General features: G+C 49.0%; 1 long non-coding RNA gene across 1 annotated transcript in view; it reads left to right on the forward strand.

Annotated features, from left to right (window-relative positions):
* The window catches only part of LOC134947446 (uncharacterized), a 148,200-nt gene that overhangs the window by 19,758 nt on the left and 112,331 nt on the right, over positions 1-16,111 (forward strand). The gene's annotated exons all lie outside the window — the stretch shown is intronic.

The following is a 16,111-nucleotide window of genomic DNA, read 5'->3' on the forward strand; positions in this document are numbered from 1 at the left end:
CTAAGATATACAGGATACACCTGACACTATAAGTGAGAGGTGACATAATTATACACTAATAGTAAGATAACTGTGCATATTTATATAAAGGGGAATTTAATACGAGATCCTATGATACGAGTTGGACACCTGATACTATAAGTGAGAGGTGAATTGATACGGGAGTGTGATATCTCTAATAAGGATAATAACATCCGACAATTTCCATAAAAAGATATCACACTATCACACTGAGATCTGCATATTAGTAAAATAAGACCATATAGATTGATGCACGACTGATCTTGACAATCTAAGTGACTCATAATAAACCACAGAATATAGGGACAACGTATCATACCCTTTAAGATTGAAACATTTGTTCTGGCTAGAGAATCCGGGCTCTGTGCCAGAAACAATATTTGATACATAGAAATACTAGAAACATTCTTCCAAAATACTGAGGTAATCATTTGAACACAATTGTATCTATGTGGAACTCCAAGATGGAATAATACTAATACATATTAAGACAGGGATATAATAGAACAGACATCGAACAGACGCTCAGTTTTTTAACAAATTTATGTTTATTTGACTTTCTTCTTCTGTAATTCACAGTGTTGTCATATTTTCACATATCTGTTATTTGTGGTTTTAATATTTCGCATACTAGCTACTCAGTAGAATACGTCATAATATAGTGTTATACTCAATTTTAATGAAATAATTAAAAGTTATATTTTAATTTCTGTGCACCGAAGACAGATCCTTCTCCTTTCCCCTTACTCTGCATCTACAATTTGATCTGTGGTAGCACCCCCTTGTAAATATGAATAATTGATGAGACATATAAATTAGGGGCTTTTTTCATAATTCCTTGTCCTGTGCAACTGACTTTCCTTTCCCTTTCCTTCCCCTCCCTCTCCCTCAATTCTTTCCCCCCTTTTATTGCGACCTATTTTACCCTCCACATTTTTGTTCTCCATTTTTTAATGTGTGGAATTATATGCCAGTATCAATAGCAATGGCCTACTACTATATATACTGCGCACAACTAAAAGGCACCACAGGTATAGAATGTAGATGGATAGTATACTTAATGACGACACAGAGGTAGGCACAGCAGTGGCCTTCCGTATCGTACTGCTATATTATATAGTATACTGGTGGTCACTGTGTCAGCAAACCGCAAAACTAAAATGCACCACAGGTATAGAATGTAGATGGATAGTATACTTAGTGACGACACAGAGGTAGGCACAGCAGTGGCCTTCCATATCGTACTGCTATATATAGTATACTGGTGGTCACTGTGTCGGCAAACTGCAAAACTAAAATGCACCACAGGTATAGAATGTAGATGGATAGTATAATTAATGACGACACAGAGGTAGGCACAGCAGTTGCCTTCCGTATCGTACTGCTATATATAGTATACTGGTGGTCACTGTGTCAGAAAACTGCAAAACTAAAATGCACCACAGGTATAGAATGTAGATGGATAGTATACTTAATGACGACACAGAGGTAGGCACAGCAGTGGCCTTCCGTATCGTACTGCTATATTATATAGTATACTGGTGGTCACTGTGTCAGCAAACTGCAAAACTAAAATGCACCACAGATATAGAATGTAGATGGATAGTATACTTAATGACAACACAGAGGTAGGCACAACAGTGACCTTCCATATCGTACTGCTATATATAGTATACTGGTGGTCACTGTGTCGGCAAACTGCAAAACTAAAATGCACCACAGGTATAGAATGTAGATGGATAGTATAATAAATACGACACAGAGGTAGGCACAGCAGTGGCCTTCCGTATCGTACTGCTATATATAGTATACTGGTGGTCACTGTGTCAGCAAACTGCAAAACTAAAATGCACCAAAGGTATAGAATGTAGATGGATAGTATACTTAATGACGACACAGAGGTAGGCACAGCAGTGGCCTTCCGTATCGTGCTGCTATATTATATAGTATACTGGTGGTCACTGTGTCAGCAAACTGCAAAACTAAAATGCACCACAGGTATAGAATGTAGATGAATAGTATACTTAATGACGACACAGAGGTAGGCACAGCAGTGGCCTTCCGTATCGTACTGCTATATATAGTATACTGGTGGTCACTGGTCAGCAAAACTCTGCACTGTACTCCTCCTATATAATATTAATTATACTGGTGGTCCCCACTCCCAGCAATAAAGCAGCACACTGAGCACAGATATGGAGTGTTTTTCAGGCAGACAACGTATACTGGTGGTCACTGTCAGCAAAACTCTGCACTGTACTCCTGCTATATAATACTGCTGCTCCCCAGTTCCCACAATTTAGCAGTGTGAGCACAGATATATTATGCAGCACACTGAGCACAGATATGGAGCGTTTTTTTCAGGCAGAGAACGGATAAAACTGGTGGTCACTGATCAGCAAAACTCTGCACTGTACTCCTCCTATCAGCTGCTCCCCAGTCCTCCCCACAATTAAGCAATAAAGCAATCAAGTTCAACAATAAACGGAGAGGACGCCAGCCACGTCCTCTCCCTATCATCTCCAATGCACGAGTGAAAATGTCGGCGACGCGCGGCTGCTTATATAGAATCCGAATCTCGCGAGAAACCGACAGCGGGATGATGACGTTCGGGCGCGCTCGGGTTAACCGAGCCATACGGGAGAATCCGAGTATGGCTCGGACCCGTGTAAAAAGGGTGAAGTTCGGGGGGGTTCGGTTTCCGAGAAACCGAACCCGCTCATCACTAGTAAAAAGGGGGACTGGCTGCCGCAATGTGTAAAAAGGGGGACTCGCTGCCGCAATGTGTAAAAAGGGGGACTGGCTGCCGCAATGTGTAAAAAGGGGACTGGCTGCCGCAATGTGTAAAAAGGGGGACTGGGGCTGCCGCAATGTGTAAAAAGGGGGACTGGCTGCCGCAATGTGTAAAAAGGGGTACTGGCTGCCGCAATGTGTAAAAAGGGGGTCTGGCTGCCGCAATGTGTAAAAAAGAGGACTGGCTGCCGCAATGCGTAAAAAGGGGACTGGCTGCCGCAATGTGTAAAAAGGGGGACTGGCTGCCGCAATGTGTAAAAAGGGGGTCTGGCTGACGCAATGTGTTTTAAAAAGGGGGACTGGCTGCCGCAATGTGTAAAAAGGGGGACTGGCTGCCGCAATGTGTAAAAAGGGGACTGGCTGCCGCAATGTGTAAAAATGGGAACTGGCTGCCGCAATGTGTAAAAATGGGGACTGGCTACCGCAATGTGTAAAAATGGGGACTGGCTGCCGCAATGTGTAAAAAGGGGGACTGGCTGCCGCAATGTGTAAAAAGGGGAACTGGCTGCCGTAATGTGTAAAAAGGGGGACTGGCTGCCGCAATGTGTATAAAGGGGGACACCGTCTGCCGTAATGTGTAAAAACGGGCACGCTGTCTGCCGTAATGTTAAAAAAGGGGACGCTGTCTGCTGTAATGTATAAAAGGTGCTCTACCTGGTGTAGTGGCGCTACTGTGCAGCGTAATTTGAATAATGTAGACTACTGTGCACCGTAGTATGAATTGCTATTATTTTGTGGCCACGCCCCTTCTCCGTGAAGCCACGCCCTATAAAATTTCCGCGCGCCTTCGGCACGCACTGCCCCTATCTTACATGGGATGGGGGGCGCCACTGTTGTTTCTTGCACACAGCGCTAAAATGCCTAGTTACGGCACTGTATATATATAAATGTCCAAATAGGCAGCACACTCGGTCAGGTATCACAATGGTCAGGTATCACAATGGTCCGGTGCCTTCCGTAGGGGTCCCGCATGCAGGGTACTCCAATAATATATTTGCAATCGGCGGCACTCGCAAATAATCAAACAGATGCAGGGATGTGCTTCAACGTTTCGAGGACTTTATTTCCTCGTCATCCTGATGACGAGGAAATAAAGTTCTCGAAACGTGTAAGCACATCCCTGCATCTGTTTGATTATTTACGAGTGCCGCCGATTGCAAATATATATATATATAGTTAACAAAACGGTGTACAGGTGCGCTGGTCAATGTTCAGTTTCCACTTAAAAAATGGACAGAAATCCTCAAGGTCATCAAAACTTTGGGACATAGCACTGGGCTTATGTTATAGCCTTTCAATAACCGCTGCACCCCTCCTGTAGAAACTCCGGACTCCTGGAGCAAGATACTCTAAATACAGAAACAAAAGAGGGGGGCGCACATAGGGCTCAATTCTGACCTCATCGCAGATGTGCTAAATTTAGCACAACTACGATCAGTCACACTGACATGCGGGGGTTAGTCCGTCTCACGTGTGCTTGAAAACCTCCAAAGCATCTCCTTAATAGCCCAGATCTGTGACTTTGTGCCTCATTTGCTAACGCTAGGCGGAGTCACAACACTGGGCGGAGTTAGTCAAATGAGTCACAGATCTGGGCAAATCTATAAGAGACCAGGAGCCGAACCAGATGGTATGGGCATGGCACAGGCAGGGGTGCATACCTCCCAGCTTTCTTCAGGCAGAAGGAGGGAGACTCACGTGGTGAAAAGGGGGCGTGGTCAATGAAAAGGGGTGTGGCTTCATCAAAAAGGGGCTGTCACGATCCGGGTATCTGGACGCCATTACCTGCCATTTAGGTGTCTTCTGAGACTGGCCCAGCGTTCCAATTCCGGATCTCATTTGTGTCAACACTCTGCACATCCCTCCTGTCATTCTGAGACACTACCGCAGCGTCGCCATGTTTGAATCCAACATAGTGTCTCCCGTCCTCCGCGGCCTCCGCCGCCGTTCCTGTGTTATTGTTGCAGGTTCTCAGAATCGTGTATCATACCTGCCGCGGCCTCTGCTGCCCTCCTAGTGTCTCAGCAGATAACTGTCATCTGGCGTCTCCTGTCCTCCGCGGCCGGCGCCGCCATTATCACCATCTTTGCACATGTCATTTCAAACCAGTTTTCCCTCCAGGTTCCAGCATGGGCGCAGCCATGTTGGATTTGATCACATGCTCCAATTCCCCCAATCCACCGTCTCTGGAATCTGCATAATTGCCCAGCCAATGCCTGCATAGCAGCAGGTATAAGTATCCTGTGTCTGGGCCAGATAGATGTCAGTGCTTTGAATGTCATACCTTGTTCCAGTCTCTCTCTCCTGTGGCTTGTTTCTCCAGGTTCCAGTTCCTGTCTCCAGCATCCACAAAGAGACCCGCACCTGCTTTCCATCCTGCGGTGCAGCCTGACTCTACAGTCCTCCGTGGCTATCCAGTTTCCAGCTATCTACTATCTGCTTCCAGCAGCCAGCTTTCAAACAGATTCCAGCTTCTACAAAACACCGGTGCAGATCCAGCGGATCCTATCTTACCAACAGTATCCACTACCACCGGTAATCATCTATCAGCTAATCTGTTTCTAAGCTCCCTAGCATCTCACATCATTCACTCTGTATTTCATCACCTGGCTGGTTCCATCCAGCATCCACTCCGTCCCTTTAGTACCTGGCTGATTCCATTCAGCATCCACTCTGTGTTTCATCACCTGGCTGATTCCATTCAGCATCCACTCCGTGTCTTACCACCTTGCTGGTTCCATCCAGCTGATACAGCAGCTTACTCAAGTTACAGATTCACCTGTTACAACTACTGGCTTGTTCCTCGGCTATCTCCACTACTATAACCAGGCCTGGTAAGGTTATTTCATCAAAGGACTATAACATCTGTTCTGAACCTACCAGTGCTCTGTGATACCTTCCATGGTTACGTGTTCCAGGAACTATATTATTTGCCACTGTCATTGCTAACCTTGAATGCTGCTTGTCATTACACGGAGTCTGTTAATAAACTTTTATTTTGAATTTTAAACTGGTTGTCATGGTCACACCTTCGGGTAATCATTCTGCACATACATGTCCAGGGGTCTGATTAATCCTCCCAGGTTTAATTTCATCTCAGCCCCTACAACTGAGGCTTCCTCCCGTCAGCCTAAAACCCGCAGTTGTGACAGGGGCGGGCACTCCGTGAGCTGCTGGCATGCCCCCAGGGGCGGATTATGAGTCCGGGGGGCCCAGGACACTTGAGACAAGGGGCCCTATCTCATTGCTATGCCTGCTGTGGGTTAGGGGGCGTGGCATAATGGTGGGATGCAGGACCACGCCCCTTATGCAAATTCCGGGATTTTTTTTTTAATGAGATTTTGGCCCCTCAGCTAGTGGTAAATCCAGACACACATCCCCTACACACCCGCACAGGCAGAAGAAAGCAGGGAGGCTGCTGCCTCCCTGCAACACCACAGATCTGCCAACACGCCGCAGCGTGTGCTGACTGTAGCACAATGCTGCTGCTGTTACTGGCAGGACGGGGGAGCTTCAGAGCTGGGACAGAGCTACTCCAGCCGGGGGTGGCCCTAAAACTGTGGGGCCCGCGGTACGTACCCCCTGGGCCCCCCCTTAATCCGGCTCTGCTGCCGGAACCCCCCCTTAACCCGTGCCCCCTGATGTCCCCTCTCCCTCTGTCTCCACTAAATAGATGCTGTGCGCATGCTAAGCAGAACAGCGAGTACAGGAGCTTCCCAACTGCCCCCCCCCCACCCACCCACCATGGGACACTGCGGCCCACGTGTGGGACAGCTGGACAGACCCCAAAAAATGGGACTGTCCCACGAAAATCGGGACAGTTGGGACTGGTATGGGGGTGTGTGAGGGGGTATGCCGTACAGACAGACGAGCACCGGCTCACTGTGTGCTTGACCCCCCACATCAGCATACTCAGCAGGGTCTCTCTGGTGCGGAGGAGCGTCACTTTCTGGCACACTCCACGCTTCTTAGCTGCAGTTTTGTGGGGCACCTGCCGCTGTGCAGGTACCATACTGCCTCTGTTATCTCCAGCCCCAGCAACCCCACCACTAGCTGCAGTGCTGCCGCCTGCAGTGAGGTGCGCCCAGCTACTTCACACACTTTAGCCGGCGGGCAGCGCTGAAGAAGTCCGCACTGCTTGCAGGCTCTGACCCCCTCCTCTCTCCAGCCACAGCGTCTCCTGGGGGCTAACCAGTCACTCCCAGTCTCCCCTTACCACAGTGCCCGGCAGCCACGCAAGGTCCGCACCGTGTGCATGCTATGACCCCCTCCTCCCTCCAGCCGCAGCATCTCCTGGGGGCTAACCAGTCACTCCCAGTCTCCCCTTACCACAGTGCCTGGCAGCCGCACAAGGTCCGCGCCACGTGCATGCTATGACCCCTTCCTCCCTCCAGCCGCAGCGTCTCCTGGGGCTAACCAGTCACTCCCAGTCTCCCCTTACTACAGTGCCCGGCAGGCGAGCAAGGTCCGTGGTGTGTGACTGAGAGGAGTGGGGGGGTGGGATGCGGACGGGCAGAGGAAGCAGGACTCCAGCCTGAGAGAGTCAGCCATGCCAAGTCTCCACCAGCAGCAGATCCCAACAGGTTGGAGTGGAACAGCAGCAGCCAGCAGCAGTGACTCCGGTAAGACACATCTGTCTGTCACCACTGTTTTGTCCCTAATACCAATCTCTCCCGTGCCCTGTGTTCTGTCATGGCCCTGTCACCCTTATCCTGGCCCTTTCACCTTTAACCTGGCCCTTTCACCTTTATCCTGGCCCTGTCACCCTTATCCTGGTCCTGTTACCCCTATCATGGCCCTGTCACCATTATCCTGGCACTGTTACGCCATATAAATAAAGGATAATAATAATAATAATAATAATAATAATATGACTGTGAATGTCTAAAGATACCTAAGCCGGACGTCCATTCTCTGCCTTAAGTGTATATACAGATGGAATTATAGCACCATCTAGTGCCCACAGCCGGGAAGAGAGACGTTGCATTATTTCAAGTTGTTCTAACGCCGGTGGATAGATTGCGGGCATTATTACTGTAAGAGGGCGGCGGTGCGTGTGGTGGTGCCTGCTGCCGTGCAGGTGTAGTTTCGGTACTCACCAGGCGCCGCTCTCTCTCACCTTTAGGTACCGGAACCTTCAACGGACCCGTCAATCTTCAGTTGGATCTGGACACGGCGATTCCCTCTCGGAGCTGACAGACGAATGAGCTGAGGAGAAAATAGTCTACCTTAAGGGGGGATCAACCCTTCTTCCACCGGAAAAGGGGATACCCCAGGGGTGACGGCGACCTTCACCGGTTGGGTGTAAAGTTATCACTGGCACAAAGCCTCAGCCAACCAGAAGTCACACACTCGCACTCTCGCGCGTAGTGTGATGAAGGGGATTCTCACGTCCATGAGCAAACCCCTATTCCGGCGCTCGGGGACAGACAAAGGGACAAACGTACACAGATGCTACTCACCGTCAGTTCCGCACTGCGAACGTCTTCTTCTCTTACAGGTCCCTGTAAGGAGGCAAACAAACAAACAAACAAACAAACAAACAAACAGCCGTGCAGGGCCTAACTCTAACCTAGTGTCACACCCCTATACTAACTACAACGGCAGAGCCCTCAAACTAGCTCTGTGGGTGTGGTGCAACAAAACTAAACACAGACTTAACAAGCTCACACTTTGCCCCGCACGGTAACAACATATCCAATCACAATCCACAGCGCAAGCAACTACCACGGTGCTGTCCCTTTAAGTACCTGACTCAGAGCACCGGGTAGTGGGGGCCGCACAGCTCACCCACCTCCCGTACTCTCTTTCCAGGGGCTCAGGCCGAGCGGGCCTGACTGCCTAAACACCTTGGGGTGGACTGGGCCTAGTGCCCAGTGCCACCTCTATTCACCTTCGGGGGAAGGCCCCCTATTTGCGCACGTTGGGTGACCTGAGCCTAGTACCCAGCGTCACCTTACATTAACCTAATTGGCCAACATACACTAGGGCCTAATGCCCTCTAATGCCCCACAGGCCTGTTGCCTGAATTGCCCCTCGGTCCTAATGCCCGCCTATCTGGTACCACAGGCCTGTGGCCTGACTATTCCTATGGGCCTAGTGCCCAAACTGCACCCTCAGGCCTAGTGCCTGCCTATCGGGGCCACGGGCTGGGGGGGGGCCCGACTACACGTGGCCACGGGCCAGGAGGGCCCGACTAAATGCCCCCACGGGCCAGGAGGGCCCGACTAAATGCCCCCACCGGCCTGGTGGGCCCGACTAAATGCCCACAGGCCGGAAGGGCCTGACTGTGCCCACGGGCCTAATGCCCGAACACCCGGTGGTCTAGGGAGGAGAGGGGGGGGGGCACCTTAGAAGGGCCTTCCTGCGGTGGAGAAGGCTGTAGTGGGGAACTGCACAGCTCAATTGCTTCCCACCACTGCAGTGCTTCTCGGCCTGGATGAGCTCTTCTGCCGCTGGCCCGTCCTGGCCAGCGGCGCCGCCGTCTCTTCTCCGTGTCCAGCCACCGCTGGACATCTTCTTTCCGGAGCCTGGAGTCTTCTGGCCTCTTCCGCGGCCACTGGAGCTTCTTTCGTGACGTCTTCCTCCTCCTGGCGCCACTCCGATCTTCCCCGCTCTTCGGCGCGGCTTCTTCTCTCTTCGGCTCCCGCCCGGCTACTGACGTCAGATGCCGGGGCCCATGACGCAGCGAGCGCCGATTGGCTCGCCGCGTCCACCTCCGATTGAACGGCGCCTGATTTGAAAAGCCGCGGTAAGCGCTTTTGATTGGCGGCCAGAATGGCGCCAAGTTTAAAGCGCCGTTGCCGCACCGCTAACCGCCGCCGCCGACAGCCTGGTGCAGGGAAACATCTGATCCCTGCACTAGACACCCGCCGCTGCTGTCCACCCTTGCGCTCTGCAGAGGACACAGATCTCCTGCACCCTGCAGTGCTGATGTGCCCTGGGACCCAGGGCACATCTCCACATTACCTCCTACCCACCAAGTACATTGTTTAACTGCTACTCAGCCAGGGGCAAATCCAGAGGGGTGCGATCAGTGTGCCCCCGCACAGACAGTAGAGGCTGCTAAGTGTCAGCAACCTCCCTGCCTCCACCACAGCCCAGCCTGCACAAAGGTGCTGCTGCAGATAGGTTAGAGGGCCGGGAGGTGGGGGAGTGGGGGAGTGAAGCAGGGGCAGCGGACCCGGGCCCCCTCCAGGCCATACTTGCCTACCTGACCCTCTCCATGAGGGAGAAAATGCTCTGTTCCTGGACTTTCCTGGTAATGTATGATTGCCATCACCTGTGGTGAAACACCTTTCTTATCAATTACCTAGCTCACCACAGGTGATGGCAATCATACATTACCAGGAAAGTCCAGGAACAGAGCATTTTCTCCCTCATGGAGAGGGTCAGCCAGGCAAGTATCCATAAAATACATGTAGCATAGGTATCATTGGCCCTCATTCCGAGTTGTTCGCTCTGTAAATTTCATCGCATCGCAGCGATTTTCCGCTTAGTGCGCATGCGCAATGTCTGCACTGCGACTGCGCCAAGTAAATTTGCTAAGAAGTTAGGTATTTTACTCACTGCTTTTTCTTCGCTCAGGCGATCGTAGTGTGATTGACAAGAAGTGGGTGTTTCTGGGCGGAAACAGGCCGTTTTATGGGCGTGTGGGAAAAAACGCTACCGTTTCCGGGAAAAACGCGGGAGTGGCCGGAGAAACGGAGGAGTGTCTGGGCGAACGCTGGGTGTGTTTGTGACGTCAAACCAGGAACGACAAGCACTGAACTGATCGCAGATGCCGAGTAAGTCTGAAGCTACTCTGAAACTGCTAAGAAGTGTGTAATCGCAATATTGCGAATACGTCGTTCGCAATTTTACGATGCTAAGATTCACTCCCAGTAGGCGGCGGCTTAGCGTGAGCAACTCTGCTAAAATCGGCTTGCGAGCGAACAACTCGGAATGACCCCCTTTGTGCCTTATAACAATGAAGGGAAATGGCACTGATGAGCCCATTTGAATGTATGTATCTCTGATTTCTTCCCCCCCCCAGAATGTAACACCTATATAATGGGGGTATGGTGCAATGAGGGAGATTGAGGGACTATTAAGGGAGTCAGGGAGATCTCTGCTATTCCAAGGGGCTCCTGCAGAATGAGGGATGGTAGGCAACTATGATGTGTATGTTTGTAAAATAAAAAAACTATGAAAACACATTTGTTTGGAAGAGAACACACTAAGGGGCTGATTTATCACCATCCGCATCTGAGGATGCAAGGTGATAAAACTGATGCAATTCACAATGCGATTATCGATTACATTGTACGGATACATCAATAATCGCATGCACAGACAGAGATTGCGAGAATGCTCTGTCCCTGCGATGCCACACTGCAGACATATCGTGGCATTTTGTGTGGAAAAAACCCCAAGGATGTGCTACCGATATACCGATGCCAACATCGCCACCGCATCCACCGACACCGGATCGACCCCCCGTCTCCCTACCATGCTGTACCCGCCATCCCTACTCCAACCACTGATCATACTTACCGACCTGGGGATCGGTGATTGGTGCTCCCTACTGCTGTGACCTCTAGTGCTGTAAAGTGAGCTGCCGCATTGCAGCATTGCTTTACTGCACCGGAGGTCATAGCAGCAGCAGGGAGCCCACGATGACCGGCAGCCCGCACCGGAGTACTGATCACCGGTCCCTGGGTAGGTATGAATTTTTATTTTTTTTTACTTTTCATTTTTCTTAAACTGTGATCAGCTTGTGTGTCCCTTGTGTGTGCGTGGTCTATGTGAAAGGGGGGTGTGGCTTCGCAGGAGTGCCGCGATCGTGAGCCATGCCCCCCTTTTCGTCACTGAGGGGGCATGCCCAGTGCTCTGTGAGCTGCTGGTATACACCCTCTCCCTCTGTCTCCTACAGAATAGACGCTGTGCGCAGAGCAGCGAGTGCAGGAGCCTCCCATCTGCCCCCCCCACCCGCACACCGTGGCACACTGCAGCCCATGGGTAGGACAGCGGGGCAGTCCCAAAAAAACGGGACTGTCCTGCCAAAATCGGGACAGTTGGGCGGTATGACTTGTGCACTATACACCAGAATGGACTCTGTGCTGTAGACACCGGAGGAGTGAGAGGGAGAAGCAGACTGCGATTTGTGCTCAGGTTGTGCAAGATTTCTGATGGTGGAAAATGCCCGTGGCTATAGGGGGTCATTCCAACCCGATCGTTTGCTGCAGTTTATCGCAGCACAGCGATCGGGTCTGAATTGCGCATGCGCCGGTGCCACAGTGCGCCGGCGCACGCCGGACGGCCGAAGTTCGACGTTCAGCAGCGATCGCCTCTGCCTGATTGACAGGCAGAGTCGGTCGCAGGGCGAGAGGGGGCACGGTCCGGCCAATGCAGGCCACGGCGGCTGCGTGACGTCTCGGGCAGCCGCTGCGGCCAGTGGCTGCGACAATCAACTCCAGGCCAGCCGCAGGAGGTGCACTGGCAGGAGTTGTTCCACAAATACAAAAGCATCGCCGCGGTGTGATGCTTTAGTATTTGTGCGGGGGGGGGGGCAGACTGACATGCGGGGCTGACTAGCCCTGTGTTGGGCGTCCCCCCGCTCGTCAGGGAAGATGATCGCAGCTGTGCTAAATTTAGCACAGCTACGATCAACTCAGAATGACCCCCATAGAGTGGTTTTGGGCCATGACTGTAACGCAATAACATTGGATGGTTTTGGGATTCCGCGGTCGGTTTTCTGACTAATGGGATCCCGACTGCCGGGAACTTGGCTACATCCACAATAATATAAACCATTACCTAGTGCAATAAACAAATTTGTATTTATTTGGCACACGTATATACAGTATATTAATTAAACACATTATTTTACATATAGGAGATTAATATAAGCATAACATATACCAGAAGGCAGCAGATATAACAGGTAGCGGCAGTGGGACTGACCTCAGCAAATGATCGACTTGTCACTGCAATCTCACATTGGCTCTCTAAGTAGTCTATTCAATTCCTGTCGGATCCTCTCCAACAGAGAGAATCCGACAGTTCATTATTTAATTAGCAGGCGTTTTCGACTATTTTTGTCCTGTTTTCGACATGCCAATCCGACTTTTTTTTAAGTCGAATTGGTGTGGGTGAAAACAGGACAAAAAAACTGTGGAAAACGCCTGCTAATTCGCCCAAACAGATCCACCTGTTTTTTGACACGTCAGAATTTCAGGCAAGTCAAAAACATTAGACTGAATAGGGCGAATCGAAATTGGCCCTAAAAACAGTGAAAAGTGCAATTTTTTCGACCACAAACGCTACTAATACAGAAAATTGGTAAATTTGCCCATAGCAACCAATCAGATGCTGCCTATCATTTTTAAAAGGCAATTGAGAAGTGATAGACAGCATCTGATTGGTTGCTATCGTCAACATCACCAATTCTATTTTAGGAGCTTTAGTAAATTTGCCCCTTAGATCCAATCTTAATTTCCCACAGATGTTATCTTCTCTTCCTGCAGGAAATACATGTCAATGATTAGCATGAGAAGACAAGAGCTGGACATTAGAATAATATAATAATGAGTCGTATCATTTCCTTGCATACAAATCACTAGTTGGATTTGTGTAAATACAGTGCATCCGGAAAGTATTCACAGCGCTTCACTTTTTACACATTTTGTTATGTTACCGCCTTATTCCAGAATGGAATAAATTCAGTTTTGTCCTCCAAATTCTACACACAATACCCCATAATGACTTGGAAAAGTTTTTTTTTGAGATTTTAGTAAATTTATTAAAAATAAAAACCTAAGAATTCACATGTACATAAGCAATCACAGCCTTTGTCATGAAGCTCAAAATTAAGCTCAGGTACGTACATCCTGTTTCCACTGATCATCCTTGAGATGTTCCTACAGCTTAATTGGAGTCCACCTGTGGTAAATATGGTTGATTGGACATGATTTGGAAAGGCACACACCTGTCTATGTAAGGTCCCACACTTGACAGTGCATGTCTGAGCACAAACCAAGCACGAAGTCAAAAGAATTGTCTGTAGACCACCGAGACAGGATTGTCTCGAAGCACAAATCTGGGGAAGGGTACAGAAAAATATCTGCTGATTTGAAGGTCCCAATGAGCACAGTGGCCTCCATCATTCATAAATGGAAGAAGTTCGGAATCACCAGGACTCTTCCTAGAGCTGGCCGACCGTCTAAAGTGGGCGAATAGGGGCTACAAGGACCCTAGTCAGGGAGGTAACCAAGAACCCGATCATCACTCTATCAGAGCTACAGAATTCCTCTGTGGAGAGAGGAGAACCTTCCAGAAGGACAACCATCTCTGCAGCAATCCCCCAATCAGGCCTGTATGGTAGAGTGGCCAGACAGAGGCCACTCCTTAGTAAAAAGGACATGGAAGACCACCTGAAGTTTGCAAAAATGCACCTGAAGGACTCTCAGACCATGAGACACAAAATTCTCTGGTCTGATGAGACAAAGATTTAAATCTTTGGTGTGAATGCCATACGTCATGTTTGGAGAAAACCAGGCACTGGTCATCACCAGGCCAATACCATTCCTACAGTGAAGCATGGTGGTGGCAGCATCATGTTGTGGGGATGTTTTTCAGCGGCAGGAACTGGGAGACTAATCAGGATAGAGGGAAAGATGAATGCAGCAATGTACAGAGACATCCTGGATGATAACCTGCTCCAGAGCGCTCTTGACCTCAGACTGGGGCGACGGTTCATCTTTCAGCAGGAAATCGACCCTAAGCACACAGCCTAGATATCAAAGAAGTGGCATCAGGACAACTCTGTGAATGTCCTTGAGTGGCCCAGCCAGAGCCCAGACTTGAATCCGTTTGGACATCTTTGGAGAGATCTGAAAATGGCTGTGCACCAATGCTTCCCATCTAGCCTGATGGAGCCTGAGAGGTGCTGAAAAGAGGAATGGGCGAAACTGCCCAAAGATAGGTGTGCCAAGCTTGTGGCATCATATTCATAAAGACTTGAGGCTGTAATTGCTGCCAAAGGTACATCAACAAAGTATTGAGCAAAGGCTGTGAATACATATGTACATGTGATTTCTTAGTTTTTTATTTTTAATAAATTTACAAAAATCTAAAAAAACTTTTTTCATGTTCTCATTATGGGGTATTGTGTGTAGAATTTTGAGGGGAAAACTGAATTTATTCCATTTTGGAATAAGGCTGTAACATAACAAAATTTGGAAAAAGTGAAGCGCTATGAATACTTTCCGGATGCACTGTATAAACACTAACTGACCACTGCTGAGTAGACCTTGAGGTCTCCCGGACTTTGTTGAGTTGTAAATATTGATATATACACCACATTGAAATCGTGTTCTCCTCCACTACTGCGTGCAGAGCCGGCCCTAACCAATACGATGCCCTAGGCAAGATTTTGGCTGGTGCCCCCTAGCACCACCGCTGGTTCCGCCTCTGACCTGACACCTCTTTCCCAGCACCATCACCCCTCACCAATAGCAGTCCTTATTTTGGTGTTTGTACCCCCTATATTTTGGGAACAGCCCAAAAAGGGGTGTGTTTTTGCTGGCAAGGGGCATGGCCACACAATAGTAACCCCAATTACAATTACGCCACACAGTACTGCAACTTCATTCACATTTGATCATGCAATAGTGTCCATAATTCATATTACATCCCACAGTAGTATCACTTTACCTTATAAACGTTACTCCTCACAGTAGAGCCCCTTATTCACATTACATCACACTGAATTGCTCTTTATTCACATTACACCACACCCTATTGCTCTTTATTCACATTAGATGACACAGTAGTGCCTTTTCTATATGCAACGCCACATAGTAGAGCACCTTATACACATAATGCCACACATTAGTAATGCATTTATGCACATAATTCCACACAGTAATGCCCCTTACACATATAAGACTCATTAATGTCCTTATAAACATAATGCGCCTTACACATTATGACATCCTTTATTAATGCCCTTTTACACATAATGTCCCTTACACATATGCTGCACATTATTAATACACTTATACACATAATGACACACATAGTGCCCCCTACACATTTGCTGCACATTATTAGTGCCCCTATACACATAATGACACGCATACAATAGTACCCTTTTACACCTATGCCGCACATAGTGCCCCTTACATATATTCCGAACACTACTGCACAACCAACCCACTCACATGCACACAGCAATCACACTGCCACTAACACTGTGACCTCTGCCTTTGCTTGGATACAGATGTGTCCTCCTAAATCTTGCCTCAATGCTAAC

This window comes from Pseudophryne corroboree, chromosome 8 (assembly GCF_028390025.1).
Source record: "Pseudophryne corroboree isolate aPseCor3 chromosome 8, aPseCor3.hap2, whole genome shotgun sequence".
In the NCBI taxonomy this organism is placed as follows: Eukaryota; Metazoa; Chordata; class Amphibia; order Anura; family Myobatrachidae; genus Pseudophryne; species Pseudophryne corroboree.